The 27771-nt window shown below is 36.5% G+C and overlaps 1 long non-coding RNA gene across 1 annotated transcript in view; it reads left to right on the forward strand.

Moving 5' to 3' along the window:
* Positions 1 to 1313: 1313 nt before the first annotated feature.
* The window catches only part of LOC145723845 (uncharacterized), a 537420-nt gene continuing 510962 nt past the window's right edge, over positions 1314 to 27771 (forward strand). The window contains exon 1 of the long non-coding RNA XR_014149174.1: positions 1314 to 1459. This is a non-coding gene — a long non-coding RNA (uncharacterized LOC145723845). The remainder of the gene's footprint in view (positions 1460 to 27771) is intronic.

Below are 27771 nucleotides of genomic sequence, written 5' to 3' on the forward strand. Positions count from 1 at the left end.
TATTTATACTTACATATCTATCTCTCTTACTAGACCATCAGAGCCTCTTGAGAACATGGATTGCATCTTATCCACTCATGTATCCCCAAAACAAGCTGAATACATGGCACATAGAAAGTTGTTCATTAAGTTGGTGAATTAAATTGATGCAAATGCAACAGTGACGTATTTCCATCCATAGGCTTAACTGCTGTTTGTGAACGTGCTTTGTAACTAAGATTTCACCTAAATCTTGAAATAGCTGAAATAAAAAATTGTCATCCATCCTGCAAAATTATCTCCATCTTATGACTTTTCTATACTTTTCAGCACTACTCTCTACCATCCTAATTATTCCTTGAAAATTGAAAAGTTAAATAAATTCATTTGTCAAGTCTTCCCTCCCTTGCTAAATTAATTTAATTAACAAAGGGCCTATGAAAATATTCTTTGATATCTTTATGTATACATTCCCATGTTATAAATGATTATGTCCCACTGATCTAATAGAAATATAGTGTGAGAGGGAGAGAAATGAACTTTAATTCCTCAGTACCAAAGAGAGACCAGCATTACCTGATTACAGAATAAGAGAAACATATATCACTACTAGAATTTAAGCCTCTAGTTTAATGGACAATGGCTTTTCTGATTTTACTTTAATATCATTTATAAAAGTTTCATTTTCTCTGAAGAGGAACAAAACATATAATAAATTATTAGGAAATTTGTTGCTGATTAGTTTGCATCATATGGTAGTTTTATTTTTTTTTTAACAGACTGCCAAGTACCACTTTGTTTTTCATTTATTTTTATCTTTTTTACTCTGATGTATAACTTGCTCAGGCTTGAAGAGTTTTTACATCTTAATAGCTTGTGGTATATAGAAGAGTGAGGCACTAGATGGGAAAGAAACTGTTTGCAGTTTGGACAATTGTGGATGATGGTACCAATTACATCAAAGAAGCTGGAGAAAATGGTAATTTTTGTTCTTCCTCAAGTTCGGTCCTGCACAATAGCCTGTAACAGGCTTGGCGACTTGCAGAGATTATTTTCCATTCTTAATATCTCTTTGAAAGAGAAGTGGGTAGCTTTTGCAATGGAAAACCAATGTATTCTTATGTTTAGAGAATGAAATTTCAGAATTTTGGCATGGGCTAATACTTGGAGTCTCATGTTTATTGGATTCTTTTAAAGTTGTTTAAATTCCTAATAAAGGAAGGATGATTAATAAAAAAAAATAGGTAATCATTACCTTGATGTGAGGTTTTACTGGAATATTTTCTCATATTGGTAATAATAATTGATAATATCTACATTAGCATGACACTTTTCAGTTGGCAGGGTGTTTCCATAGGTATTATTTCTTTTGATGCTCATAATCCCATGGGGAAAGCATTATTACCATCCATATTTTACAGATGAAGAAATTGAGCTGTATCGACTCTAAGTGACTTAGACGAGATCTCACAATCAGTTAGTAAGTAACAGAATTAAGACCATGTTCTGGGTCATCTTGTTATTGAAATTTCCTTATTACTTAAGACTCACTTGTTTCTAAGCCCTCAAGTCAGTAAGATCTAACTACAGGCCTCCTGACGCAATTGGAAGACGATCAAGAACAGCTTCTCTCTGACCCTTTTTAGGCCTCGCTTACCTTAGGTATGTTATCCACCTTCATTGGCCACTGAACCCTAATCCACACTTCTTCTTCTGACTTGGGTACCATATGGGGTTTCTACCATACTTTGAGTTTGGCCTGAGAAGAGTTGCATTTCTTTTGTTTGTCAAATTAATAGCTCAAGTAATTGTATATAGTAATGGCAGGGAATTTAGTGTCTCCTTCCTAAGATTTTCTATTCCTCCTTAATTACTCAGGAACCCTGAATCTTTCTAAATCTAAAGGGTAGGTATTCTACCTTCCAACTACCAGCAGAGAACACATTTGGGTTGAGTTATTTGTTCTTATTGTTGCTTTTGGCTGCCACAAGTTTTCACTGTGGCAGACTCACCTTGCACAATTCTGCAGCTAATATTTATTCCCTGGCTACCCTTATAGGTGAAGGTGGTCTCTTACCGGCTCACAGGGATACCTCGCGTACAGCCCTTTTTGTTCACATTTTCAGGTCTAATCACTATTCCCTTTATGGCAGGGTGTCTGACTTGGGAAGAGCTTCCTATAGAAATCACAAGTTGAAATCCTCTCTCAAATGCATTCCTATGTCCAAACCCAAGCCTCTAGTTGTTGTGCTCCCTTTCCTCAAGGCAGTTTTATTTCAATGTCATTGTTCTTTCCTGCCACAGAGTTTTGGTGGAGGTCATCCTGATCCATTTTAACAGGTCTCCCAAACTTTGAATCTTAGGGAGCAGTCCTAGGTTCTTTCTTCTAGGAGGATTAAGGGTCTGAGCAAATGGCATCTTTGGTCACATTCCAAGTTCTCTCCCTTCTTCAAGGAAGAAGTTGCTATGACGCCTTACATTCATATGACTAAGGAGATAACCTTCAGGAGGCCAGGAAAATCAGTGTGTCTCTACATCTACCTATGGAAAACCTGCTATCATTTTAGACTAAATTCCCATTGGGCATTCCACTTGATCTCTGTCTGAATGTGCCTTCATCACACACAAAACTGCATAATGCTATACAGTGTGCAATTTGTACCTTTGCCTCTTAAAATCCCAGTGAGGTAGCTATGACACATATTACCTTCTCCAATTCATAGTAGAAAGATTGAAGAGTATAAAATTGGACTTAATCCAGATAGCTAGTTAGGGAGTATATTAGTTTCCTGGGGCTCCTGTCACAAAGTACCACAAACTGTGTGGCTTAAACAACAGAAAATTATTGTCTCATAGTTCTGGAGGTCAGAAATAACAAATCGAAGTGTTGGCCGAGTTAGTTTCTTCTGAGGGCTGAGGAGGAATCTGTTTCATGCCTATCTCCTAAGCTTCTAGTGCTCTCTGTGTGCCCAAATGTCTTCTTTATATAAGCACACCAATCATATTGGACTAAGACCCACTCTCATGATTCTTAACTTGATCATCTGCAAAGACACTATTTCCAAAATAATATCCACAGTTACCGAGGGTTAGGACTTAAACATCTTTTATAGGGAACAAAATTCAGCCTATAAAAGGGAGAAGCATAGACTATAAGTTAGGTTTTCTGACACTAAGTTCCACAGGGTTTATACTATATTCTGAAACCTCTTTTAATTTCATTTTCCAGTACCTATTAGGACATTTGTTCAGGAATGTACTTGTTATAGATTTAATGGCTTCTGATTCTTCTACAGAATTTGTTACTTATGAAATTTCTTGTTAAAGAATTCTCAACTGAATTTTGACCCATTGCCTTAATATAATTACTTTTCTCTAATAATTCTAAATTTTTGAAATACAATTTTTAAACAAAGAAGATTTTCAGACTTTTAAAGAAAAGCAAATAAGGCAACAATACATGTAGGTAATATATATAGAATATACCTATTTATAATATTACATGTTGTTTGTGTATGTGTGTGTTTTGTCTAGTCAGTCATATTACTTAAGGATAATAGGATGAAAAATTTATTCACTTTTGCTGGTTTCCTTTGTAGATATAGGTGCCTTATCAGCTCACGAGGATACCCCATGAAAAAGTAATTTTAGGGTTGTAAACAAATTATGTACTTGTTACTGTTTCTAAGCATGGCCTAGAATAATACTGAGATGCTTCCTAAATGTAAACAAATGAATTTAACTGTCAATATCTTTTCTATATCCATGTAAGTAAAAATATACCACAGTAGTTTGAAAAATGGGCTTTACAGTAAGAAAAATAAATATGGTTGGGTCTCAACTCTGCTATTATTATAGGAGTGACTTGGGCAGGTAACCTAACTTCTAAGCCCCAATTTTCTCCTGTCCAAAATTGAGACAATAATACATATTCGTCATAGGACTTTTGGGGAAATTGTTTAAGAAAATATATGTAGCGTGCTTACAACAGTGCCAGGTACTTTGTGAGCAAACAGTAAGCATCAACTATATTGTCACCACCAATTAAATTAATTAGTTCCACTGTAATTATCATTACTGTTTTACCCTATTTAATGGAAATCCTGAGCCTGAAGAACAGCAGTTGCTGTAGTTTTGTGCTTAGAACAATATTAGAGACATATCTGGCAATAAATTATTATTTTATGTCAGAGAGTGTAACTATGGGTCTATTGTTTTAAATGATCCTATCTGTACCAATAATAAATTTTAAGTGAGTTAGAACCTACCCAGAGTAATAAGATTTGAAATTTTAAAATTTATTTTGCCATTTGGCTATTGATTTTTGCTTTCTTTAGCATTAGGGTCCCTTTTCCTGTGCAAGACTTTTTGTTGTTTTAATTGTGAGAGTAGCTGCATTTCTGATACTACCTATTTTTATTTTTCAAGTGCTAGTTCATTAACTGAAAGAAAAAAACTCATGAAAGCAAACTGCTCTTATATAAGTGATACATGTCCATTGGCAGAAGAAATAGATAATGCATGCACACACACAATTCAAGCCACGCATAGTCTCACACTCCACACAAAATCAGTGTTTGCATTTTGAGATAACATCTCTTAGTGTTATCTTCTGACGCTTACACCATCTTTTGTTAAATTGAATTTGATCTGTACTGATATCCCCCCCCTTCTACCTGGCCAACCCCCTTTGGTTGCAACAATGCATGGGAAAGAACCCAGGTAGCAAGCAGAATCATCAGGGGCTCTATCTCCATTTCTCAGCTCCAGATTCCTTTCATATAGAGCTGACCCACAATAGGACTGCTGAAGTAGTGTGAATTCATAAATTGGAATTTATTTTCATTGACTTCTATTGTCAACTGGATAGAAACAAGCTCTGAGGCACATAAGAAGTTCTCCAGCTTAGAGGAATGGTAACCACATTCATCCCTTATTTTACCCTTTGTTCACTGCCTGTCAATCTTTCCAACTCTATTTCCATCTCTCTTCCAAAGTGGAGCTGTTAGCAATTTCTGTCTTTGGCATATGTCTCTCCTCACACTATTAAAGATTCAAAATCCCTTATATGGAATTCTGAAATTTGGTTTTCAGAATCCAGAAAGGTCTAAGAACCAAAATATTTTCATAACTAATATGAAGCTATTTATAGTTATTATTTCTTATCCCTGATGTGAATATTCATATGTTTGGCTACCAAGTGTAAATGTGCTTGATTAGAGGATATTGCTCCAAATCCCACTGAGGGTGTAGCATGTAATATATGCACTAGATTACCTTTCTAAAGTCCAGAAAATTCTGAATTATAAACACAACTGGCCCCCATCCTGAATAAGAGTTGGACCTGTATTTTTTTTTTTAAGATTTTATTTATTTGACAGAGAGAGAGACAGTGAGAGAGGGAGCACAAGCCAGGGGGAGTGGGAGAAGCAGGCTTCCCGCGGAGCAGGGAGCCCAATGCAGGGCTCAATCCCAGGACTCTAGGATCATGACCTGAGCTGAAGGCAGACACTTAACGACTGAGCCACCCAGGCGCCCCTGAGTTGGACCTGTATTAGCACAAAGAGGGGGCCAAGGACCAATATAAGGAGGAGGAGGGCCTGAGGAGGGCAGTTCCATCTCAATTGCACCATCATTTTGTGAACTCTAGTTCTGTTCTCTACTCAGAACTCTAGTTCTGTTCTTGTGACAGTGAGGGTGTAAAACCTCTTCAGCTTTCTCCTCTTTATTTCATCCATTTCTCACCATTGTCTTGTACACCAAGACCTGTTTCCTGAATTCCTTGACTTAATACTTTTTGTTTCTTCTAATGACACTGAATCCTTTTCCTTCCTCAAATAAAATAGATTTCCTTTGTGTTCAACACTACACAGCAATTAGGCTAGAATGATCCTTTGCTAAAGCTGCTTTATGAATGGTACCTCTTGGTGGGGACAGTAAATCGAAAAATCATGCCATAGTTTTGTCTCTGAATTGAGAGGAACCCCAAGGAATACCTAAAGATCACAGTGAAAGACTATGGAAAGAAAAGAATAAAAGAGTAGAAGCAGAAGACAGAAGAAAGAACAAGATTTCTTTTCCCATGGTGAACAGTTAGTTGAAATATTTTAAATTGTTATTCAGGTTCCCTGGAAAATATCTATTGATGATATATCATATTTTTACCCTATAACACACTGTGAGGACTCTTTGCTGTTTCCCCATTGGCATCCATAAATTTCGCAGTAATGTTATTTTGCTATTTACTAAATAAAGGAAACTTAAAATAAAATTTAAAAAAGACATTTCTCATTCCACATTGGCCCTACAATACTAGATGTCAAAACTCAGGCCCTAGAGAACACTGTAAAACATAGTTCCTCAGCCTCAGCACTTTTGACATTTTGGGCCAGATAATTCTTTGCCGTCTAGGACTGTCCTGTGCATTGTAGAAAGTTAGCAGCATCCGTGGTCTCTACTAGATGCCGGTAGCATTCCCTCTCCTCCCCAGTGGTGACAAGGAAATTTTTTCCCCACATATTGTCAAATACATTCTGGAGGGCAAAATCACTCTTGCCTCCACCATTGAGAAACACTGCTGTGAGGTAGCTCTTGTGTGTTCTGGAGCTTTCCGCAGGCAGAGAAAGTACTGCCAGGGTGATAGCTTTAGAGGGTGGGGATAATCCAGACCAGCATATCTTTCCAGATTTTACTTTGCATCTCATCATTAATTCATTCATTTAGCTGATACTTATTGATCACTGACAATGTGCCAGGGCTTTACTGGGTGCCAGAATAGTAGTGAACAAGAGAGTTAAGACCCTATTCTCATGGAGTGTGCCTTCTGAGAGTGGTAGTATTGGGGGCAGGGAGGGAGTGACAAGTGTAAATAATTAGGAAGTAATTTGTAAGCAATTAGTAAATCTGTAATATGAATAATATAATTTCAAACAGTGAAAGGGGCTATAAAAAATAAACAGGTATTTGGGCAAAGTGATTAGAGGATAGATGAGTTCCACCTTAGGATGATCAGGGAAAGTTTCACCTCTAAGGAGGTGACATTTCAGCTGAGAAAGAGATCTAAGGGATATGTATTTCAAAAAAGGGGATAAACAATATGACTACTTTCAGATGTGGATAAGTTAGTTCTGTTCAATGACAGTGAGAAGGCCAGTGTGGCAGGAACAGAGGATTTTTTTTTTAAGATTTTATTTATTTATTTGAGAGAGAGAGAGCATGAGTGGCAAGAGGGCCAAAGGGAGAGGGAGAGGGACAAGCAGACCCCTCCCCCACATTGGGCCTGTAGTCTGCTGACCCCAGGAGTCATGAGGTTTGAGGCTAGAGTGGAGGCTCAAGGCAGGGCTCGAGGTGGGGCTCAATCCCAGGACCCTGGGATCAGGACCCGAGCCAAAGTCCGATGCTTAACCAACTGAGCCCACCCAGGCACCCACGAACAGAGAATTTAAGGAGAATGGTAATTGAGGTTTTCAGAGTTAGGTCGGGTCTGTGTGCCACAGAAGGCAGTTTAATATCATTATAATTGCAATGCATTACAGAAGCCTGCATGGGAGACTTTTAAGCAGAGGAATTAGTGTGTTCTCATTTAAGGTTTTAAAAAGATTGTTCTGGGGTCAAGAGTGAAAGCAGGTGAAATACATTAAGAAGGTTTGAAGAAGTGTGAGATGGTGGTGGTGTGAGTTATACCATCAGAAACAGAAATTGGAGGATTCAAAATCTATTGGAGAAGTTGATCTGGTAGTAGTTGCTGTTGTACTGTTGTTTGGATGAGAAAAGAGATGAATCCAGGATGATTCCTGGGTTTGGGGAGATAGGGAATTCTTGTTGAAGGACTAACTGGTTTGACATATGTGAAGGAGATGGTGGTGTGAGGTACTTAAAGGTCATCTCTTTACCCTTTGGGTCTTTTTGCTTTGTGGTTCCTCAAGAAGTTAGAGCATGCATCTTTTTTAGACGATCTTTCACGAACCTCCTACTCTGAACTCCATTGTAACCTAATTTTTGAAATACCAAACACTATGAAGCATCATTCTTTTCTTTGCCAAATACTTATGTATATGAAGATTATGCAAATGACCAATTCTTAGTAAGTCATGTGTTCAGAGTTGTGGTTTCAGAAAAAGTGATATATTTATATGGAAATAGACATCTCCATGTTGCTTCATCTATCATGTGATCACTGATGTAGAAAACATAGCTCTCTGGGGTCATAGACCATAGAACAGAGTGAAACTTTTTTTCTTAACTCTGGAGAGAAAATCCCAAGAACCAGTGTTTTAACCAATGGGGAAAAAATCTTAAAGAGCTTCATCTCCTTCTAGAGAATGATTAGGAAGTTTCTATTTCCTCTATTCTTTTATTTCTTAAAGTTAGTCCAAAGCCTATGTATACTACAGAGTCTTACATCACTCTCACCTTTAAATTTCAAGCAGCAATAAGCAGACTTTTTCTATAACCAGATCCAAATGTTGTACTCTCTGATTTAAATTGAGAAATCTGAATTTGGCAAACAAATGAGCAAGAGCAAAAAATCAAAATTAATAGGAGGGCCATTTACTTTGGAAAGGGTTTGTTTAGGGTGTCTTCAAATAATGAACAACATTAAAGGATTTAAAATATGATTTTATAAACAGTTTTTCTGAGACATACCCATTTTATCTAATATGGACCTTCTGTATTGGATTGGGTTTAAATGTCTTAAGTAAATATATAAGGAAAGTTGCCATGGGGATTCATTTTCCAAGAAAGCACAATAAAATCTTAATTTTCCTGGATGAATAATAAAGTACTTATCACTATAAAGTTTCTCCTACTTTTTGTTATAAGGTGCTCTTCTGGTAATTTTCCATTTCTACCTGGGGTTTCTTTTTTACCCACCAATCAGTTTATTTCTCAGGTTGACAATAATGTTGGGGTAAATTCATAAATAATTATAATTTGCTGAAAAAAATGTCTTTTATTCATGAGTAAGTATAGTGTTTACTTGTTGTAGATATTGTATTTGTGTTGAATACACATGTTCTTTTTTCCTGTTATCTATTTTAAATGATACTGGAAATACAGAATGACAGATTTTAATTAGCAAAGTCTAGTATGGATTGGGATTTTTTCTTTTTTGTTTTTTCCTAAGAGCAAGATAATATATGTGAAAGTGTGCATTAGTAATAATAATAATAATAATAATAATAGAATTAGATGAAAATTCTTTGAAAATGGTAAAAGTATGCTAATATAAGGTATTTTATTGTTATTGTTATTATTCTTTGTCATGGTTAAGGTTTGCAAGATAATGCTGTTAGCTTGGTTTGTAATTCAAGCATTAGGTAAACAAAGTAATTAATTCTGTAGTAAGATTCATTATGCAAGCATTCTTTTAGAAGAGCTTTTTAGGAGTTTCAGTGAGGGCTTTGGTGCAATTGCATTGCTTCTTGATGTACATTTTTGGAATATTCCCTTCAGATGTTTTTATAAGATGGTATTTATTGTTCCAAACTACCTGGATTCAAATCCCACCTGAATCACTTATTAACTGTAAGACCTTGGACAAATCTTTTTTTTTTTTTTTAAAGATTTTATTTATTTATTTATTTGAGAGAGAGAAACAGCATGAGAGGGGAGAGGGTCAGAGGGAGAAGCAGGCTCCCCGCCGAGCCGGGAGCCCGATGTGGGACTCGATCCCAGGACTCCGGGACCATGACCTGAGCCGAAGGCAGTCGCTTAACCAACTGAGCCACCCAGGCGCCCGAGCTTGGACAAATCTTATAGCCATTTTGTACTTCTATTTCCTTGTCTGTTAAATGATGATAATATTACCTAGTTTTGAGGATAAATGAACAATATAAATAAAGAAGAAAGTCTAACACAAAATTTAAAAAAAAATCATCAATTATTCTTGCACAAGCCTGGTAAAAATACAAGTTTACTGGATATCAAATTGCATCAGTCCTATTTGGAGTCTTCTTCATTATGTGCAGAGATCAGCTATGACCTGCTTTTGTTCTGGTCATAATTTGCCTAATTATTACATCTCATAAAAAAAGAACAAAAAAGGATTTGGCCTTCAAAAGGGAAAAACAAGGCAGCATCTCGAATGTATGCTCAACTCAAGGACCTGGCTCAGGGCCTGATGTGCAATAAGCTCACCATTGACCTGGGTTCACTCCACGTTGTCTGCCCAGGACTTTGATCTGTGAATAGGAAGGGCCTTGCTTAGTAAGTCTGTATAGCATTCTTATCTTAAGTTTGGCCTTTACCCTTAGGAAAATCAGAAAATTTGAAGGTATACTATTATGGATGAAATATTAAGCTTTTTAGAAACACATACTTTAGTTCATTTAGCTAATATTTTCTCTATTCTTCAATTAAGTACCTTTAAAAATGTATGATTTTAAATTATATAGTGGATTATTCAGGCACTCATCTAACACTTAAAATGTAAACAGTGCCAATTTTTCTAAAAGGCAAGAGGTAGGAAATTATTATATGTGAAAGGAAATAGAATTATGGTCTTTTTTATTCTTTCCTACCTTGGATTCTACAGTTTTAATCAGTTTGGCATTTAAAAATACTGGGCTCTATCTGTTAAGAACCGTGTTGTTTATAGAGATTTTTAGGTGCAAATTATCTAGCCAGATGTTTAAACACTAAGGGGAAACAAGTTAAATACAATTAACACAGTCTTCATTTATCAAGTAGTTAATTCTCAGCGGTAGGCCATGAAATCAGGCTTTTGATTCCCATAATATATATAGATATAATTATTGAGATAATATAAAATGAAAGATACAAAAACCTAGTTTTGAAACTACATAAACTACAAAATTAGGAACTATTCTACTCATTGTATGGGACTTCCCAAATTTTGGATATTGATTGCCTTTGTCATTATCTTTTATGATTATTCTAGACTATGGATATTGCAACAGATATAATATTGCATTGTAATTTCCCACCAAGTAAATGAATGATACCAATTGATTATGGGCCTATGGGAATATCTGAGAACAGGGACAGGGTGGGCATGTGTGGGATACACAGGCATGCACACACACACAGATGCCCACACATACACCACACAAAAATATAAAAGTAAAATTGCATAAAATTGCATTTCAGTTGCTTAGCTCTAGTTAAACTCAACTCTTACATAGTTACCTACAATGTTGTGTTAATGTGAACCAGTTTATTTTAATATGTTTACTATATTATGAGGTGGGGGTTCCTAAAATAATCATGCTGGGAACTATAAAGGTCTTAAAATAGTTTTTATTATGGTGAATTTGAAAATGTTCTTTAAATTTTTTTTAATTATAAAAATAATATAAAATTATAGTAAGTTTGGGTTTGGGAAACAAAGAGGGGAAAAAATCAGCTACTACTTAACAAAAATCATTTGTGCCCTACTATATTTCTCTGGATATTATATGTCCCATTGTATTTTCAATGTTACACTTTGTTTCTTATATACATATACAGGACTGTTTTAAATATTCTGAGGTATATTACAAGGGTTTTAAGTTCTAAAATCTTCCTGGGGAAAAGCTTAAAAATATTTGGAGTTTTACAAGTCTCACGGAAGACCTAGGGAATTATTCCCAAATATTAATTTGGAACTTCACTTTTAATAGGGTATTAAAACCAGTGATATAGTAGAAATTGTATTAAAGTTCAGGAGTTTTTATGTTCAAGTCTCAATTTTGACCACATAAAGAGTTTGAACCCAGTTATTACATTCTCCTCTAATTCTATCATTTGAAGGATGTTTGTAATCCATCTTTGTATGTGAGAAATACACATAGAGAGCCATAAGAATAAGTTATGATCCATATGCTTTCCGTAAAATCATGTTCTAAACCTAATAGAGAATATGGACATCTTTTCTTGGGCGTTTATTTTTCTGTTGTAGAGTGATTTATTTTGGACACCGAGATGCTTCTGCCTCCTTTAATTAATGTATATGGGAAGCAACAGAAGGTAACAGACAGGACTGGAAGGAGAAAAGAGGACGTAGTAAGTGTGGGTGAGAGCAATGGAGAGGGACAAAGACATTTAAGGATCTAATTATTTATTTGACAACTATTTGCAAGTCTGTTAACAATGGAGATGAGAAAAAGTTGTAAGAAAAAGAGAGAGCAGGGTATTAAGGAGGCAAGAAAACACAGCAGTGAATCCTCACCTCTGGTTCACATGGCTTCCATTATTCCTTTTTCTTTGCATGTTGCTACTTGTTTCTGGATGTGAAGGAAGGAATATCTTGAAATTATTTAGACACAATTAATTAGCTCAGGAGAACAATAGGTTTAAGAAACCACACAGAATATTTCATTTGTATTACGGGACAATTAAATAAGAGTCGTAGCCATACGTTGCAAAGTGCTAAAGAAATATCAAGGTAATTTATCTAGCTTATTTTCACACCATCTGCCTGTGTAAACTCATCATTATTCTTAGCTTCCCTTAATAGATGGCATTAAATTTCCTTCTTAACCCAATATTTAGAGTCGAAGTACCATCCAGAAGTCAGAGGTGGAGGTGGTTTTTCCACCATAGAGGCCTCCCAACTTTCAAATGATAAAACATTTCTATAAAACTATACTGAACATAAATCAGTTTACATTTCACTCTGTCTCTGCAAGTGAAGAACTATAGTATCACGGTAAAGAACTGCATATTCACGAAATTCTGGGATTTGAATTCTAACCCCGTACCTAACCCACTATGTGATGTTGGACAAATTACTTCATTCTCCTGTGCCTTAATTTTTTATCTATAAAATGATAATGATTTTCTTATTAATGTTGTTATGGGGGTTAATTAATTTAGGCTAAGAATTTAGAACAGTACTTAGAACACATAAGCTCTTTGTAATTCAGTTTTTCAGCTTCAGGGACACATTAGAATTACCTGGGGAGCTTGATGTCCAAGCTGCACACCTGACCAATTAAATCCAAATCTTTGGGGGTGAAACCTGGTGAGTGGGAGTCATTAAAACTTTTGAGATGATTCTAATGGGTAGCCAAACTTGGGAACCACTACCATGTATGTTGGCTGTAATTATCTTGCTGACTAAATTATAAACTTCCTGAGGGCAGGGAGTGTGTTACTTCTTTTTATATACTCCTCCCCAGAGGATCTAGTTCAAGTGCCTTATTTGTAACTAATGCTCATCAAATACTTGCCAATTAAGGAAAACATGTTGATGATTCTTTAGAATTTTAAAGACCTTGCAGCACTACAAAAGTGCTAATTTTAGGCATTAATTATTCATTCCTTCATTTATACACACTACACAGTTTTAGAGTCTTGATATACCATGCTAAACACGGCAGGCATATATGATTTGAAAATACAGTCCATGCTCTGAAGAGTTTTTAATCTAGTGTGTGATGGGGAACATAAACAAATATAGACAAGACTTTTTTTTTCTTTTTTTTTTTTAAAGATTATATTTATTTATTTGACAGAGAGAGACACAGCGAGAGAGGGAACACAAGCAGGGGGAGTGGGAGAGGGAGAAGCAGGCTTCCTGCTGAGCAGGGAGCCCGATGTGGGGCTCGATCCCAGGACCCTATGATCATGACCTGAGCTGAAGGCAGACGCTTAACGACTAAGCCACCCAGGCGCCCAAGACTTTAATAGAAGGAAAATTGACGATGTTTAAGTGCCATGTTGTAATTTGGCCTCCCTAGGAAGCCAACTCTAAGATGGAGCATGTAGCATGTTTGTTAGGAAGTGGTCTTGGGATCAATACCTCTGTGTATGGTGGGGGGAAGGGAGAGGCACAGAAGAAGCATTATTGATCAGAGAGTAGAAGTTAAATTTCAACTCATTGACAACGAAGTTTTCAACCAACCCTAAAGGTGCTCTGGGGTTGGGACAGCTCTTCAGAGTTGTCTCAATTTGGGCTGAAAGGGGTTTTGTCTCTCCAGGTTGATCAGTAGTTGGATACAACTGCTGGAAGAAGTGACCTTGGGTAAGACACATTTCTTTAGCTGAAGCAATCTCCAAATAGAGCTGATAGCTCAGGGTGTCTTCTGGCAGATCTTCCAGCAGATAGGGGAATGCATCCTTAATTCCTAAAGGAAGGTTTGGGTAGAGTGTCACAACTTCCATTACATGAAATAAAAGAGATTAATAACAACAAAAAAATTACTGTGACTCAGAAAAGAACGAGGTCACATTTATTTAGCTTGAAAGAGAAGAGCCAGGGTGAGTTGGGGACCACTTTCTGAAGTGGATGTCATTACAATTTGATACTTAGAGATAGTTAAGATTTTAAGAGGCTGAGATGAAGTGCGGATTATTCCAGGTACAGGAAACAATAGAAGTAAAGGTGGAGAAATATGAAGTATAGATTTGTTCAGAAGCCTTTGAGTTGTAAAATTAAACTCTAAGTCTTTTAAAAATGAATTTCATTGAATGGTATTATTTTGAGCAAGAGGACTTCTGAGCCCCTGAAAATGGTGTTAAGTGTAAGGTCATCCTCAGTGATTTAATTTTGAGGGCTGGCATTTTCAGGATTTGAACAAAATGGAAAATTAAGTCATACTTGTAGCTTCTTAACCTTGGAAGGAAGTCCTGGAGTGTTATAAACATTGCCTTACAGGGGACTCATCTGTAGGACATAGTATGCCTTAATATTGTTATAATTTCTTTTTTCTTCTCTTTCTCTCACAGAAATGAAATGGATGAATTGATCATCCTGTAATTTGTCATTATGAAGGAGTTTTTCCTACTTCATCTTAATGTCTAGGGTATTTCATTTAAGAACAGTTTAAATGAGCCCTATTTTTAAGTGGACTGTGCTGTAATATTGTTAGTGACCAACTAGTCACTTCGTGAAGTCACAGAACTCTGCACAATTTCTCTTTCTATTCCAAAACCTTGGAAGAAAGTAATTGAGGTATAGACACTTGAGAGTCTTGATTTTATTGCTTTGCAAAGAAATTTCAATTTAGCATTTATCTGGTTATGGTCCCCAAATATTTCTCAAAGGAAGATAAATCAAGCTTGTTGGGAAGTTCTTAGTCATAAATCATCCAGTCCTATCACCTGAACTACCTTGTTTGACACTGGCATTTAGGGCACTCCCCCAGCTGTGATTAGAACTCAACCTTTGTTTGGGTTGGCAACTCACTCTTCTTGTTATTCTCTCTCTGGCTCTGGCTTTGTGTGTGTGTGTGTGTGTGTGTCTCTTTCTTTTAACTTGCAGATCCATTGCAGTTCTTTGAAATGATTTATATTTCACCCTAAGTCATAAGTGTGTGTTTCCAAGTGGCCAATCTTTCCTCCTTTGTTGGTTAATGTTTACAAGAAACCCCTTGGAGTAATGACTCACTGTGATAATTTATCACTTGCCTGCCTCCAGTATCAGTGATGAGTTTATATTTGAGACTTTACCCTTCTCTATGTCTTTAAAACAAATTCTGTTCTCTTAGTGGTGAATATAATCCTGCACCTGGTCTATGGGGAACACAGACCACTCTCTATTTATTAGCAAAGATAAATGTATGCCACCCTCCTGTTTTTCTACAGGAATTGTTCTTTAATCTAAAGACCAAAAAACCATAAACAAGACTCATTTAGGTTGCTTCAAAGATGCTTATTAGTACTTATAATAGAAGTCACATTAAAGGAAAATACATAACTATTCTCTTTAAGAACTAGTTCTCTCTTTTAAAGAACTAGCTTACTCAAGTACATCTCTCATACATTTTTTATGTGTAGTAAATTAAAATAAAACCTACTTTCTGTGCTCAGTAAGAGAGTCAAGATACTATGAGACTGCTGAATTTGAATTCTGCCTATTACTGAAAATTTGAGCCCTTATGGATGATGTTAGAGAATGCCTTCTCCAAATGGCTTAAGTCAAAGCTTCAATATGTTGAAAGAGAAAGGGAAGTGCTTTGGTGGTTATTTGTTCAGGTGATGAATTGTACCAAACTAGGCTTCAGAGTCTTGGAGCTGAAGGGAGCCATGAAAGGAAGTTTCTTCAATCTCCCTTGTTTTAGGCAAAGAAGAGTATCATGCTGACCAACATGTCATGTTAAGGATAAGGCAGTCAACAGTATGAGTAACTGAATGATTTAACCAGGGTCACTAGAAGGGGTCTGCAGACCACGTGTCCTTCTCCCTCCCCATAACTTTTTTCTTTACCAATGTATCCAAAAGTTACTTAAACTAATGCCTGATACTTAGAAGGTCCTATGAATAGATGAGTAAAGTCAAGGAAACAGGGAGTTCAGAAGAGCAGTTGCCTTTCTTCAAAGGCATCACTACTTCACCTTTTTTTTTTTTTTTAATTTGAGTAGAGTTGATACACAATGTCACATTAGGTTCAGGTATACACCATAGTGATTTGGCAAGTTTATACATTATATTGTGTTTACTACAAGTGTAGCTACCGTCTGGTCCCATACATCACTATTACAGTAACAGTGACTATATTCCTTATAGTTAGTGCTGTGCCCTTTATTCCTATGACTTATTCATTCCATAACTGGAAGCCTATATATCCCACTTCCCTTCACCCATTTTGCCAAACCTCCCATACCCCTCCCCTCTGGTAACCATTAGATTGTTCTCTATACTTATAGGTCTAATTCTGCATTTTGTTTGTTGATTTACTTATTTTTAGATTCCACTTATGAATGAAATCATAAGGTATTTGTCTTTCTTAGTGTGCTTATTTCACTTAGTATAATACCCTCTAGGTCCATCCATATTGTCTCAAATGGCACAATCCCATCCTTTTTTATGGCTGTGTAATATTTAATTGTATGTATATTATATCCTATTGTATATACAATGTATACACATACAATATATATGTACCACATCTTTCTTATCTGTCTATTTATGGACCCTTAGGTTACTTTCATATGTTGACTATTGTAAATAATGCTACAATAAACATAAGGGTGCATATATCTTTTCAAATTAATGTTTTTGTTTTCTTTGAGTAAATATCCAATAGTGGAACTATTGGGTCATATATTCATTGTCTATTTACCTACCTACTATATATTTGCCTACCTACCTACCTATTTTTGTTTTGAGAGTCAATATAGTAGAATGGTCAAGTGCATAGTTATGAAGATAGTTCAAATTCCCACTATGTGATCTTTAGCAAGTTACTTACCTCATGATGCGTCAATTTTCCTATAACATACATAATAATGAATCATATTTCCTAAGATTGTTGTGAGGATTGAATGAGTTAAATCATTAAAAAACTTAAAATAACACCTCATATATGGTTAACATTCAATATCTATAAGCTGTTATACTGGGAATGGGCAGTCAGTGGCATGTGGACTAACTTATAGGATTCCTCCTATGGAGGCAAGTCTGGCATTTGGCAAGTACTTCTTAAACAATGCAGAATCATGGGGCTTTAGTGTGGGCCTCTGAAGACTTGCACCTTCACATCTCTCTTACCTCACATTCTATATTAATACCCAGATTTCTGCAACCACAGAAATTTAACAGAAGCCATGCTGAAATCTTGGAGCCATTGTGAATAATCTCATATGGCAAATAACTGAGCATTTGAGAATAAGGCAACAAGATACATAGGCAATATTATGGGCTTTAGTGCCACCACAACCTGGTGTTGATACTGGCTCAGCCACACATTAGCTGCCTGTCCTGGCAAAATTATTCAAACTCTTAGACCCTGAGTCTCCTCATTTATGAACTGTTTCGTGTAGAACACTCAGTTTGTTTCTCAGAGCCCACAGTTCTAGAGGGGAGAGTGGTGGGGGGGATGGGTTAGCCTGGTGATGGGTATTAAAGAGGGCACATTCTGCATGGATCACTGGGTGTTATAAGCAAGCAATGAATCATGGAACACTATATCAAAAACTAATGATGTAATGTATAGTGATTAACATAACATAATAAAATAAAATTAAAAAAATAAAGGAAAAATACTTAGTGTATCATATAAAAGATTAAGTAAAAATATATATATACATTTAAAGTGCCAGGTATACCATGGGGATGTAATAAATGATTGATTTTTGTTAGTAATTATTATAGTAAGAAAAACCTAGTAACTAAGGAATTGTCAAGAAAAACAATGCTCACTACCATGTAAAGATACCATTGTTTCATTTGCTTGTTTCTTTAGAAAGTAACAAGATGGAAGGTTTCTAAATAACAAGTACCATGAAAGTATTTTTGTCTTAGGAGCAATACCTTTGTTGGAACTGCTTGTTAAAATAATTTCATGACTTCAGAGACATCTCTGATTCCAATGGCTCACTTTAAGTTACTTTTAGGAGGCTTACAGTGTTCAAAAGAAGAAGGAAAGGAAGGAGGGAGAAAGGGAGGGAGAAAGGGAGAAAAGGAAAGACAAGAGAACATGGAGAGAACTAGACATAATGAATATCAGGGCCAGTTTTGTCACCTTCACCAAGCTTTTTATTTCTTCTTCCTTTTGGACCTTGTTAATTATGAAGGTTTTCATCTGACTTTAGTGAGGGAAATACAACTTGTCATCAATCCATGTTATCTTGTAAGATTATATGCTAGTTAGGACTGGCCATGTTAGCCTGAGATAACAAAGCAAACCCAGAATCTCAGGACATAAATCAACAATAATAAAACATTATTACTCATTTATGCTATAAACATTATTCCACTATTACTTGTTTATGCTATAAACAATATTCCACTATTGATTAGATAGGGACTCCACCACATCTTCTCCTTACTCAGGGATATAGGCCAACAGAACCTCTACCATTTGAAACATGCTAGTTGCTGTGACAGGAGGGAAGGAAGATAGCTTTTTTTTTTTTTAAATATAATGTTAAGTCTACTCTTTGATCCCCATCACCTATTTCAGCCATCTCCCCAGCCACATCCCTTCTGGTAACCATCAGTTTGTTCTTTGTAGTTAAGAGTCTGTTCCTTGGTTTGTTTCTCTCTCTCTCTTTTTTTTCCCTTTGTTTTGTTTTTTAAATTCCACATGAGTGAGCTCATATGATATTTGTTTGTCTCTGACTGACTTATTTCTCTTAGCATTATGCTCTCTAGCTCCATCCATGTTGTTACAAATGGCAAGATTTCATTCTCTTTTTAAGGCAGAATAATATCCCATTATATATATATATCACATCTTCTTTATCCATTCATCTATCAGTGGACACTTGGGGTGCTTCCAGTTTGGCTATTGTAAATAAGGCTGCAATAAACATAAGGGTGCATGTATCCCTTTGAATTAGTGTTTTTGTATTTTTGGGGGTAAATACACGGTAGTGTGATTACTGGATCATACAATAATTGTATTTTAAATTTTTTGAGAACTTTCTATACCATTTTTCATAGTGGCTACACTAGTTTGCATTCCCACCAGCAGTACAAAAGTGTTCCTTTTTCTCTACATCTTTGCCAACACTTGTTGTTTCTTGTGTTTTTTTTTTTTTTTAATTTTAGCCATTCTGACAAGTGTGAGGTGATATCTCTGACAGGTGTATAGTTTTGATTTGCATTTCTCTGATGATGAGTGATGTTGAACATCTTTTCAAGTGTCTGTTGGACATCTGTATGTCTTCTTTGGAGAAATGTCTTCTGCCCATTTTTAATTGGATATTTGTTTTTTGGGTATTGAGCCATATCAGTTCTTCATGTATTTTAGATACTAACCCTTTATTGGATATATCATTGCAAATATCTCTCCCATTCAGTAGGATCCCTTTTAGTTTCATTGATTGTTTCCTTCACTGTGTAAAAACTTTATATTTTGATGTAGTCCCAATAGTTTATTTTTGCTTTTATTTCCCTTTCCTTGGGGGACATATCTAGAAAAATGTTGCTACGGCCAATGTCAGAGAAATCACTGCCTGTTCTCCAAGAATTTTTATGATTTCAAGTCTCACATTTAGGTCTTTAATCCATTTTGAGTTTATTTTTGTGTATGGTGAAAAAAGTGGTCCATATTCATTTTTTTTGCATGTAGCTATCCAGTTTTCCCAACACCATTTGTTGGAGACTATCTTTGTCCCATTGCATATTCATTCCTCCTTTGTTGAAGATTAATTGACCATATATTTGTGAGTTTATTTCTGGGTTTTCTAGTCTATTCTGTTGACCTATGTGTCTGTTTTTTATGCCAGTACCATACTGTTCTAATTACTACCACTTTGTAATATAATTTGAAACCTGGAATTGTGATAACGGCCAGTTTTGTTTCTCAAGATTGCTCTGGCTATTTGAGATCTTTTGTGGTTCCATACAAATATTAGGATTGTTTGTTCTAGTTCTGTGAAAAATGCTGTTGGTATTTTGATTAGGGTTGTGTTAAATCTGTAGATTGTTTGGGTAGTATAGACATTTAACAGTATTTATTCTTCCAACCCATGAGCATTGAATTTCTTTCCATTTCTTTGTGTCATCTTGAATTTCTTTCATCAGTGTTTAAAACTTTAAAAGTTTTCAGAGTACAATTCTTTCACCTCTTTGGTTAAGTTTATTCCTAGATGTTTTACTGCTTTCGGTGCAGTTGTAAATGGGATTGTTTTCTTAATTTCACTTTCTGCCATTGCATTATTAGTGTATCGGACTGCAGATTTTTGTAGATTGATTTTTGAATCCAGGAAGATAGCTCTTAACATCTCTTTGGCCTGCCTCAAGTGACAAATGCCAGGACTAGGTGTCTTTGGCCAGGAGGATAGCTTTTAACATATCTCTTTGGCCAAAGGCACCTGGCTCTGGCATTTGTCACTTTGATGCAAGAAGCAGACTGGAAGAGGAATGACACTTATTATTTTGATTCCCATATATTCTGGTTTTCCTGCTCTGTACACATGGTAGAATTGCTCTTTTCTCCCCACTTGAATTAGCCATGATTATGTAATTTGTTTTAGCCAGTGAAGCATGAATGAAGATATTGTGTCACTTCTGGGCACCTGGGTGGCTCAGTTGGTTAAGCGACTACCTTCGGCTCAGGTCATGATCCTGGAGTCCCGGGATCGAGTCCCGCATCAGGCTCCCTGCTCAGCAGGGAGTCTGCTTCTCCCTCTGATCCTCCCCCATCTCGTGCTCTTTCTCTCTGTCTCATTCTCTCTCTCAAATAAATAAATAAAATCTTAAAAAAAAAAAAGATCTTAAAAAAAAAGATATTGTGTCACTTCCATGTTGAAACTTCAAGATCTAGTTTGCAATTTGTAGTGTTCTTTCCTCTTGTCAGAGTGACCAGATGCTCATGGCTCTGTTGGTCTGGGTCTCTGACTGAAGACAAAATGGAGCAGAGATTTCTACCAACCTAAGATGGACATGTGGTAAGAGTAAGAAACAATAATTATGTCATTGAGATTTGAAAGTTGTTTGTTCCTGCAACATATCCTAGCCTGTTCTAACTGATTCAGATAGGGAACATATTAGAATACATTTCTAGAAGTTAAAACAATAGTTTTCTTTCACCCATGTAGATTTATAAGTTTTAAAGAGCTCAGGGCAATTTTTTACTATCATAGGGAGAAAAAAATTATCTAGGCTCCTTGTATTGGCTTATTTGACTAGTAGTTGTGATACTGGTATTAGTGAGCAGTAATATTTGGGGACAAGGAGTCTGTATTAATTATAGCTGCAGGGTAGGATCAATTTATCAGTTTTTTTTTTCCCTACTTAAAACAGAATCTTTCAGTGATTCATCACCAAGTATATTTGGTCCAATGACAATAATATTGGAGACCACAGGATGTTCTTAATATACTGGTTTTTCTTTTTCTTTGATTTAAGTGAGCTCACTATTTAAGGGAAGATTCTTAATTTCTTCACTTTGTTTAACAAAAGTCAATGAAAAAAGGAGGGTATCATTGATGAGTGGGGATAGCATTAGGTTTGTCATTCAAGCAGATGGTTTGTGGACCTCAAGAATTTCCTTACTCTCTGCTAGTCCTCAGCTATTATAAACTCAGGTACAGATCTTACTGATTCATTATGTGGCTTTGGGCAAGGCACTTAATCACATTTGATCTCAGTTTCCTCATCTTTAAAATGAGGATAATAACACTGTTGTAAGTCATAGGGATGTTGTGTGGATAAACTAATTAATGATTGTAAAATGCTTTGAAAGTGCAAAGTGTTGTATAATTGTTAGGTGCTATTATTAAGAAGTATTATTAGTGTGTTGTGTTTAATTTTTATTAGGGTTTTCTCTGCTTTGAAGTCAGCATCCACGTGGATTGTGGGGTAAGTTTAAGTTTACAGATATGCTGCTCTAGTCCCTTTTTTTGCCTGGAGAAAATGTTCAGTAGCTAGGGTAATCATCATTATGAAGAGTATCTCTTCAAGATAAAAAGATAGGAAATGATCTTCCTTTTAAAAAATGGAAATTGCTCTAACTTTAAAAGTATCAATCAATTCTTTAAAACCTCATACAGCCCTATGTTTCAATAAAAGTCTAACAACGTGCAAAATTTGAAACTTCAGGCATTTTCTGCTTCAGCATAAGATAGGAAATGTTCTTGCTTAGATAACTTTAAATCAGCTGAACCAGCTTTTTCTAATTTTCCCACAATGTTTGCTTCAAGGATGAAAACAAGCGAGGTATCCTCCTGAGGAAAGAAATTCTGGTCTGTGGCTATGTTTTGCATTTGTAAAAAGTTAAAACTGTGACCCAAATTAATTTTCATTTGCTTTATAGACTCTCTGTTGGGAAATGTGTTTCTAGGTACATAAAAACAAGCTATTCTTTTGAAGGTCAACTACACACCATATTTATAGATGACTATATGATAGAGCTAAATAACACTGGCTTTGAGGCAAAAAGACCATGGTCAGGCCTTCGGAAGATTGTTTATTAGTTGTGTGTGTTTTGACAAAATAATTTAATATCTGTCTTAGTTTCCATATTTTAGTATGTGTGTAAAATATACCTACAAGGACTTTAGGAAGTGTCAAAGAAGGTAAAATCTTTGAAAAAAATGTTTTACAAATCAAATGAACTACTTAACTTATATTATTTAACATTTTCAATTATCTTACATTTAATTTGTTCTTGAGTTAACAAGCCCCTAAATATATTTTCATGGATAATAAGGATAATAGAAACTCAAATAATTTCCTTCAAACTTTCTAAAGTCCATGTCTTTAGTCTTAAATTCCATAGCATGATGAGAAAGAAGTCAATATACACTTTCTAAGTTCTTCATTAAGTACATTGAAGGGATATCAGAGATTTGAACGGGTACTTTGGCCATTGCTACTATTGCATATCTTTTTTTTGTTTTTTGTTTTTTTTTGGGGTTTTTTTTTTTTTTTTGCTTTTCTTAAATAGTGTGTGCAGACCTGTACAGCATTACATTTTAAAAATCACTAGAAACTATGAATACAGGAGAAACTTGTTTAGCATACAAAAGGATAAAACTCTTACCAAAGAAATCTAATGTTTAAGTCCAAGTCACAAAAAGAGTTTTAAGAATTTGATTATATTGTGGGGCGGCTGGGTGGCTCATTCGTTAAGCGTCTGCCTTCGGCTCAGGTCATGATCCCGGGGTCCTGGGATCGAGCCCCACATCGGGCTCCCTGCTCAGCGGGAAGCCTGCTTCTCCCTCTCCCACTCCCCCTGCTTGTGTTCCCTCTCTCGCTGTGCCTCTCTCTGTCAAATAAATAAATAAAATCTTAAAAAAAAAAAAAAGAATTTGATCATATTGTTCTACTATAGAGGATAAACACTTCAAGAAACTTCTGAGAGACCAAAAGTTTTCAGAAGCTAGCCTTCTAGGATCAGAGGAGTCAAATACTTAGGCCACCCTTGATGCACCGTCGTTTCCCCCAAATATTACACTTCTTGTGATGGCCTAAATCTTTGCAAGAACAATAAATCCTACCATCAGTTTATTTATTCCCGAAAATGTTGACCTCGTTAAATGACAACCAATATACCAGAGCTGTTTATCCCCTCACAGGTGCCAAAGAAAAGGGCAATGGCAGAATTTTTAAAGTTTGCCCCATTATTTTTAGGTTCATTGGCATACTGCCAAGAGTAGATGCTCTGGTGTGCCACCCAGCTCCCCCTTTTAGAACTGAGACACTTATCCCGTGTTTTTGGGAATATTGTCTGCTGATGACTCTGCCCGGATTGACTTCTGTTGAAGGGAGCTTTTCCCTCCAAGGTCACACCTGCCTCCCTGGGGCTAACTCACATATAGTAACTGTTAATATAGACAGTACAAAGCCATAGCCCCTTGCCTTGATGGGGAACAACTCTGAAGGACTATCCCAATGCCAGAGATTCCTGTATGAATGGGTTGAGGCCTCTGTCACGACTGAATTGCAATTTAGTTTCTTTTTTCAACCAATCTTCAGATTGTCAGAACAATATCTGGGTTCAATTCATAATATAATATGTCCAAGGAAATGCTAGGTATGCTATAGGAGGAAGCCCAAAGCTTTATAGACCCTAGCTAATATGTCAGGAAATGTTTTACATTTCAGGAACTAGAATATTTGGGACTGGATCCAGAGAATGCTAGATGGAAGTGGCTGGAACATAAAGTTGAATAAAGGAAAGTTTATTAACATGGGAGGATTTGCCTATGACACAGAATTTAATACTAGCAGTGACTTTGGGAAATAGTGTTAACATATTGCTAGGATGCCCCTTAGAAGCTTGCAAAAAGTGATGGCCTCCAGAATGAAAAATGGAAATGCCAGAATTACTGTGGTAGACAGTAAATGAAGGAATCAAAAGGCTCAGAGAAGTTGGCTTGATAGATTAGATATGCATAAGGCTGGAAACCCAACCACATGGCCATATTCTCCAGGAAGACCTAGGGGATGCTCCATTTACCAAAGTGATAATGAAATCACTAGTGAGAGGAGCACCATTATCTCTGAGAAGCCCAATGGTACCTATTTTTTATTGGCTAAGGCTGAATGAAAAGCTGTTGTTACAGAATGGACTTTCTGATAGCAAAGTCGATGATGGACATAGCCTGGTCCCTATAAAGAACAGATAAATCCTGGTGAATGACAGAAGACTACCACAAATGCAACTAAGCTTCACGTACATGATTTGCAGCCATTGAACTGGCAAATGCATTCTTTCCCATCCCTGTCAGGGAAGAGGAACAGAAGCACTTTGCGTTCACTTGGGTTAGACAACAGTAAAAATTTATGTCTAGCTTCAGGGCTGTGCTCCTGTCTTGCTGTTTGAAGGGATCTGGACTGTCTGGATGTTCTGATGAACATCACATTAGTCTATTATTTGATGACATCATGTTTACCAGATTGATCTGCTGTAAGTGGCAAGCCTTAGTAAGGCATGTCTGTCTGACCCAGAGGGTAGGAGATAAACGTCATGGAAATTCAGGAGTCCTCTACATTAGTAAAGTTTTTAGGGACCTGAGGTATGCTGGGACATTTGTACCACTTGGATATCCCCTTCAGGGATGAGACATTCATTCCCTCAGTTGCTAAAAGTACTGACTGCTGATGATTCAAAACTAATTGCCTCTATGTGAATTGACCTCTGCTGAAAGTAACTGTCTCACCAAGGTCGTGGCCCTCCCCAGGAGTAGCCTGCATTTAATGACTGGTTAATGCAGGAACACAAAAGCCTAGCTCCATCAAAAACTAATGATGTAATGTATGGTGATTAACATAATAAAAAAAAAAGGATTAAAAAAAAAAAGCCTAGCTCCACTGCCTTGATAGGGGCCAATTCTGAAGGGCCCTTCCAGGTTCAGAGGTCTGGGTGGGATCAGCTGAAATCTCTGTTGCCAACTGCATTGCAATTCAACTTCTGCTTTTCAATCCTGCTGTTTGTACTCTCTTACAGACATTGTTCCTGAGAGAATTCCTTCATGAACTTCCTGCACACAGATACGTGCCTGAGAGTCAGTTTTGTGGGGGAGTGGAACTTAGAACCTTGTCCCCAATATCAAAATATAATTTAATTAAAAAATACTTATATTTGCTTATTTATTATTTTAAATATTTATTTACTTTAGTTAATAAGTTCTCACTATTAGCATATCCAAAAACACCCCCAGGTATTCTCCTGTGTTTTGAATCTCAAGAGCTATGTCTTTTATTCATTCTATTTGATTCAACAATTCAAGAGTGCCTGATACGTATTAGGCATTGTGCCAGGCATTCTGGATTTAATGGCAAATAATATCTGACCTCATGGTTGAATGGGAGAAGCAGTTAAATTAACAGACAATTAAGTACACTATGATTAATAGAGCATGTTGTGGGAATCCAGGGATAGGACATTTAATTTAGATTGTTGAGCAGGGTAACAGAGAGAAATCTTTCAGGTTTTCTGAAAAAGTGTCTGATCTCAGCCTTCAGGATAAGTAGAAATTATTTAGATAAAGAAAATAGTTCAAAGAGTGAGAACAATGTGAATAAGAAGGTTTGGAGGTAAGAAAGCACTTTGATAGAACCAGACCAAGGGCTATAGGGGAGACTAGTGTGAGGAACAGAGGAAACCAGTTAGGAGTTCCTTAGAGCAGTATGGCTAAGAAGTGATTGTTTAAACTACTGTCGTGGCAGAGAAAATGGAGACAATAAAATAATGGATTCCTGAGATCGAAAGGAAGTTGAAGCAATAAAAGTGGCTGACAGATTAATATGGGAATGTAGAGAGTTAAAGGTGCCTGATGAGGGTGAGTGTGACGGTGGTACATTTAAGTGTGTTTATATGTATTGAGTGGAATGCAGATAAGTTGAAATATCATGACTTGTATTTTGATATTTCTTTTTTTTCTTTTTCTTTTATTATTATGTTAATCACCATACATTACATCATTAGTTTTTGATGTAGTGTTCCATGATTCATTGTTTGTGTATAACACCCAGTGCTCCATGCAGAACATGCCCTCTTTAATACCCATCACTAGGCTAACCCATCCTCCGACCCCCCTCCCCTCTAGAACCCTCAGTTTGTTTTTCAGAGTCCATCATCTCTTATGTTTCATCTCCCCCTCTGATTCCCCCCCCTTCATTAGTCCCCTCCTGCTATCTTCTTCTTTTTTTTTTTTAACATCTAATGTATTATTTCTTTCAGAGGTACAGATCTGTGATTAAACAGCCTGGCATAATTCACAGCACGCACCATAGCCCATACCCTCCCCAATGTCTATCACCCAGCCACCCCATCCCTCCCACCCCCCACCACTTCAGCAATCCTCAGTTTGTTTCCTGAGATTAAGAATTCTTATCAGTGAGGTCATATGATACATGTCTTTCTCTGATTGACTCATTTTGCTCAGCATAACACCCTCCAGTTACGTTCATGTCATTGCAAATGGCAAGATTTCATTCCTTTTGATGGCTGCATAATATTCCATTGTGTATATATATATCACTTCTTCTTTATTCATTCATCTGTCGATGGACATCTTGGCTCTTTCCACAGTTAGGCTATTGTGGACATTGCTGCTATAAACATCGGGGTGCACGTACCCCTTCGGATCCCTACATTTGTATCTTTGGGGTAAATACCCAGTAAGGCAAATACTGGGTCATAGGGTAGCTTTATTTTCAACTTTTTGAGGAACCTCCATACTGTTTTCCAGAGTGGCTACACCAGCTTGCATTCCCACCAACAGTGTAGGAGGGTTCCCCTTTCTCTGCATCCCCGCCAACATCTGTCGTTTCCTGACTTGTTAATTTTAGCCATTCTGACTGGTGTGAGGTGGTATCTCATTGAGGTTTTGATTTGGATTTCCCTGATGCCAAGCGATGTTGAGCACTTTTTCATGTGTCTCTTAGCCATTTGGATGTCTTCTTTGGAAAACTGTCTGTTCATGTCTTCTGCCCATTTCTTGATTG

The sequence above is a fragment of the Leptonychotes weddellii genome, chromosome 10 (genome assembly GCF_054177405.1).
Source record: "Leptonychotes weddellii isolate Sample4059 chromosome 10, ASM5417740v2, whole genome shotgun sequence".
NCBI classification, from domain to species: Eukaryota; Metazoa; Chordata; class Mammalia; order Carnivora; family Phocidae; genus Leptonychotes; species Leptonychotes weddellii.